At 44.6% G+C, this 5,708-nt stretch overlaps 1 long non-coding RNA gene across 3 annotated transcripts; it reads right to left on the reverse strand.

Annotated features, from left to right (window-relative positions):
- Window positions 1-1,391: 1,391 nt before the first annotated feature.
- Window positions 1,392-3,742, reverse strand: LOC119362658. Of its 3 annotated transcripts, none has more exons than XR_005173561.1 (3): window positions 3,596-3,742; window positions 2,581-2,982; window positions 1,392-1,977 (listed from the first exon to the last, which is right to left on the reverse strand). It is a non-coding gene; the product is annotated as an uncharacterized LOC119362658 (long non-coding RNA). The 3 variants fall into 3 exon arrangements; XR_005173560.1 differs by having other exon boundaries at window positions 2,581-2,671; window positions 2,922-3,742; XR_005173559.1 differs by having other exon boundaries at window positions 2,581-3,742.
- Between the last annotated feature and the right edge of the window lie 1,966 nt (window positions 3,743-5,708).

The raw sequence follows: 5,708 nt of genomic DNA on the forward strand, positions 1-5,708 counted from the left end.
GGACGGGGCGGGGTCATCAGCCACGGCAAGCGGGACGGGTGGGGCGGGCGAGGCGCGGAACGGGCGGGGCTGGGCGGGCGAGGCGGCGGAAGGGGAGAGAAGGACGCGATCGAGGAGGCGCCTAGGGTTCCACGGGAGCCTCGGCCATTTTATAGCCGGCAGCGAAATGACCCAAATGCCCTTGGCGGGGCATCGATTTTACAGGCGGTGGCATGAGATGTTTCACCGCGGGAGTAACTACGGGAGCTTGGGTTTGATCCGACGGCCGAGGTCCTCCAGCGCCTCGATCCAACAGCCAGATCTCATCAAGCCAACGAGATGGACGGTCAGATGTTCCAAATCACTGAGAGCGCCCTGTGAGACTGCGGTTTCTTGTTTCTGGACACTACTACTGTACTGTGTGCTTGTGTTGTTTGTTTGAGGGGTACGGCTACTGCTTGTGCTGCTGCTAGATGTGTGTGATGTTGGTTGTATGTGTTCAATGTTGTTGGGTGCTGCTGGTTCTACTACTACCTGTGCTGGTTGATTTCATATATCATGTGATGCTCCATACAGGCGATACATTGCATTTACCATAGTATTTGATTACATATGATAACATAAAATATGTTTTTTCCTTAGCGGTTTGGCACACTTAGTGCATAGAAACAGAGTACAAGGAAATTGATTTAGATGGATGAGTTAAAACACTGATTTTTTTTGGAAAGCTTTATCATGACATCGATCTTGGTTTCGCCTTACTGCCACTCAGAGGTTGGATGAAGCATCGAGTATTTCAGGCTTGGGGTGGCCACATGTTGCAGGATAGCAGGAAGAGTTGGATGTGTTCTGCGGAGACCAGGTGATCGATGTCATTGCCGACAGGTACCTGAAGTACACACATCTAAATTTGGTCGTTTATTTATCCTCATAGCTGGTTCCCTTGATACTTTTTCTTAGAAACATGATCAAAGATACAAAAAGTTTTACTTCTGAAGCAGAAGTGGCAGTATAGTGTGCATGCCCTATCGACCTGCTCATGCCAATGGCAGAAGTATCTGATTCATCCGACCTAATTCAAGTTAACTTGAGTGCAGCAGTAGATAAACATTCACTTACAAATCCTACTCCAAATGAACAGTAATAGTAGCACACGGGCAGTGTAAAATGTGTTTTTTGTTAGTTCGGTGAAAATTAGAGATCAACCTGATGGTACTTCATTTTTATTCTAATCTGCCAAATGCTATTAAGGAAATGAAGTTTCTTCCTCGATCAAGTTATCAGTCCTTGGTTCGCTCTCGCCCTTTGCGCCATCGGCGCAACGGATCATCTAGTACAAGATAACAGCTGAAAATATGTTAGCAGATGGCACAAATATGAACGGTGAGAATTGAAGACAAGGTACGATCCAATATTCAAAATCCATGTATTCATTTGTCTTCAGCTAGTCATAAATCATGGAAACATCCTTTCCATGCCAAAAAGATAACCTCAACTGCAATTTTTCAGGCCCTATATCAAGAAATTTACCACTCCAACAAGAGCCTGAACTATAGACAAGGCTACTACCAAAGTTCTACGGTAAGACTAAACCTCAAACTTTATTCTGATCGAGTTTTAGCTTTGAACTTTGAAGAAAAGAAGGAAAGGTGTCCCTGTTCTGAGATAAGACTGAAACATCAGCCCTTGATGTTGCCTAGCCAAAAAAGCATGGGGAATTGCGTAGCCGTGAGGAATAGAAGAAAGTAGTGGTTCCTACTAGGATGTCTCTCATAAGTCCTCGATGCACCCTGTAGAAGATACAGAACCACGGCAGCACAAAATAGTATGAGTAGCTCCAGAAGATGAGGACAAGCATCGCAAGTGAGGTACCGGCAAACCCATCCCAGCATATGCCACAATGTCAAGGAACGGCGATTCACCACTTCCCAGTGAGTAAAGTAGAGCTTTAATGAGGATGACTCGTATAAACTAACCGAGTAACCCTTTTGGGTAAACCTGCATTCAGGAACAATGTTAATTCTCAGACAAGCACCGTTGAAGCATTAAGGATATCCTGAACATTAAGGAGACTGTTTTCCTCTAGAGAAATAAAAAATTGCATCATAAAAGTTAATCTCTAACCTTCAACTTTTCTCTAGTATCTGCATTTTATTTATTATCTTAAACAAACAAACAGAATCACTTGCCTTACAGCACTCACTATAATTGAGTGACACATACGTACAACCAAGTGATCCATATATTACACTGCTCATAGAGTCATACTGCACATTTCTTCTAGAGTCCTACAAGTACGACAATCAAAATTTGTCCTGGCTGTGCACTTATAAGCTGCATTAAACCGAGACTGAACAAAATTTTGTAGTTGAAATGGCACTACATTATTCATTTGACTCAAAAGAAAATCACAATGAGGACGTGTGAACCCAGAACTTTGCTCATCAACCAATTGAGCAGACTCTATATGGCTTTTATACTGGAGTTTAAGAAAGTCACAATGAGGATATGTGCATCCAGAACTTTGCTCATCAACCAATTGAGCAGACTCTATATGGCTTTTAGTGGAAATCCAACCTTTTTTATTCAGAAAATACATACCCAAAGAAGAGAAGAATTCAACAGTTGTGAAGTATGAAAGCAATCATCCATTCATCCATAAATGTTTTCTTGGGACGGCCCACCATCACGGCTGCATTTGCCAATACATGTCAGAGGTGCATAGTAATTGGTAGTCGATCAAAGCAATTCCAGAGTAGAGCTCAAACTTACAGTAAGCAGAGGTTAATCATTATAGACTGAGTTCAAAAGTTGTATTGTTCTCATAAAAAGTAACACTATAACAGGAAGGCCCGTGAGGAAGAACATTAACAAAACTGTTAAAAATGATTCTGAACCTAAATAGTACAGTACATGAACATATACACAAAAATGCAATTCACCTCGTTGCAATGGTTACAGCAGAAATCAAGATCAGTAGTGTTGCTTCTTGAACTCCAGTTCCTATGGATCAAGCAAGTAAATGAACGCCACTCACTAAATCATATGTGCATGTGTTCGTTCTCACTGAAAAGAAAAAAAGAAAAAGGGAAATAGTAATCATGGAGAAGATATATGCTGCTTGTTAGGGGCCGGTCCTGTGGAAGCAAGGCTAGGGGTGGTTGTATCGGCCCTCGTACATTCGGCGAATCCGGGAAGATGAGGGAGGATCGACGTCTGCAGCCGCCATACGCCCCCATGCCGTCCATCAGGCAACTTGAAAGCGGCGGCTTCGCACGGATATGCTTGAAGGGAGAGCCAGGGCCAGATAGAAGTATGTCCCATGATCCATCGGAGGTGAACTAACCAGGGACGACGCCAAGATGTAGCCGGCGGCAACGCACCTCCGTCACCTCCCAGCTCGCCCTCAATTTGCGTTCTAAACATCGGCGGCGGCTCACAGTACACACGAAATCGAGGGATCGAAGGCTGATCCGGAAGACGTAGGAAGGTGGGGAAGACGTAGCACGGCCATGGCCGTCTTCGAGAGGAGGGGAGGGGTTGAGATGGAATCCGGGATGATAGGATTCGACAAATCCGAGATGGAATCCAGATGAAGGAATTGGAGGAGACGGACCTTGGTAGGCCATGCGAGGAGAGGACAGCGTCAATGGCGTTGTGGATTAGGTCTCTCCAAACTGCGCCCCTTTTGCGCCGAGGACGACGGCCTGTGCTGAGCACGTGGCCTGTGAGGCGGAGGAGTTGGAGGCGGGATGAGATTGGGGCCGATGCCACAGGAAAGAAAAGAAGGAAACGGTGGCCTCGACGACGGAGGAATGGACAAGACTTGCGTGCTTCCTTCTTCCCATGCTTTCATCCGTGTTTCCGCATACATGACTTGATTTGATTGGAAGAAAATAAAACCCGATTAGAAAAAAAAAGGAAAAGACAGCCGTAGAATAAAGTAAAAGCACGGATGGGAGCATGAAAATGGAGCAGGCAAGCCGGATCCGCTCCACCGCAGACGAAAATACAAAACTCCGCACTCTGCGTTCGCATCCCCTACAATCACGCAACGACGCCCTCTACTCCCATGGAGAGGGGCACGTCGGGAGGCATAGGGCCAATTCCTCTGGGATCCGGCTTGCCTGCTCCATTTTCATGCTCCCATCCATGCTTCCACTTCATCCTACGGCTGTCCTTTTCCCTTTTTCTTTTCTAATCGGGTCTTATTTTCTTCCAATCAAATCAAGCCACGTATGCAGAAACACGGATGGGAGCATGGGAAGAATGGCAAGTCTTATCCCAGTGGAGCACGGTCAGTCAACTCATCAACTTATAACTTATAAATTACCTAAGTTTAGAGCATCTCGAACATGCGCCAAGAAGAGCACCGTGTGCTGAATTATTTTTTTTCACCGAACAGCTCCAAATTAATGTTAGTCCCGATGGATTAAAAGTGCTACAGTGGCGCGTTATAATTTTTATTGGGCGCAAAATTTTTATGCGGCTGTTGGAGATGCTCTTTGTTAGCCTAATCATGCAGTGGTTATAGGTTAGTTAGCCTAATCACGTAGTGGTTATAGGTCCGTGTGCATTTTATGGGGTGTGCTTAGAGCAAATCATGTTCGCTCTTTTATAAGTACTTGAGATACTTATTTTGGGACAGAGGGGGTAGTAGAGAATATATTTTTATAAGTCTAACTAGATGAAAAATAATTTTTTTTTATATTGTGATGTCGCGCGTTGCATCGCGCATGCTTACTAGTGTTGAAAAAAAGATATTGCACATATAGAATCTGGTTGCAATTGCATGTAAAGATGACCATGATAATTTTATATTACCTCCGTACCAAAAAGTTTAATTTAAATTTGTCTAGATACAGATACATGTAACATTAAAACGTGTCTAGATACATAGACAACTAGACAAATATAAGACAAGCTTTTTTGGACAAAGTAGTAGTTTCTCCAGGCTGCATCATTCAGGTTTATTAGTTGTCAAACCAACTTGTCATCACAACTCACCTTTCTTAAAAGTAGCAGCTTCCAAAAATCTGTAAAAAGAATTTTGCAACATAAAGAGGAAGATCCTTTCTGCTTGGAATTTGGAGACTGGCAGTGGAGGAACCTCTGTATCAATTGAGCTTGTGGATATTTAAGCTTTTACTTGCTCACCATATTTCTAGCTATACAATTGATGCTTTTTGGCTTAATTTGGAAATGGAACATTACCACGGTTGTATCGCTGCAAAAGTGACATTTTTTCCCAGCAATTTGTGCACTCAGTGGAAAAAATAAATCAATGTATACATTTACACTTATAGTTTACAAACGACCAATGGTTGGTGTGCTTGACAGGAGAGTTAACAAAACCATGCAATGGGATGCCAAATTATCTTGTCTTAATAACCGAAAAATCTCCTAGAGCAACTCCAACGGGCCGACCCAAACGGATGGTGTTTTTGTCCGCTTTTTGTCCATTTAAATCGGTCGCCCGCCCGCCGTCCGCCCTCTTTTAGCTTTGGGTCGGCAGTGCGTCCAACGGGCTGACCCATTTCATGACCACGCGCGTTTTAGATCATGCGAGAGTCCATGTCGTCACCCTGATTTTGGCGCTCCAACGCGCGAGAAAGGTTCGCGCGCGCGGGGAAAGCGGCCTAGCGCGTGCTCGTTTTGGCGCTCCAGCGCGCGGGATGCGCGCGCGCCACGGCCGGCGCTCGTTATAAGAAGGCGCTCCCTCCACACTC

The sequence above is a fragment of the Triticum dicoccoides genome, chromosome 2B (assembly GCF_002162155.2).
Source record: "Triticum dicoccoides isolate Atlit2015 ecotype Zavitan chromosome 2B, WEW_v2.0, whole genome shotgun sequence".
In the NCBI taxonomy this organism is placed as follows: Eukaryota; Viridiplantae; Streptophyta; class Magnoliopsida; order Poales; family Poaceae; genus Triticum; species Triticum dicoccoides.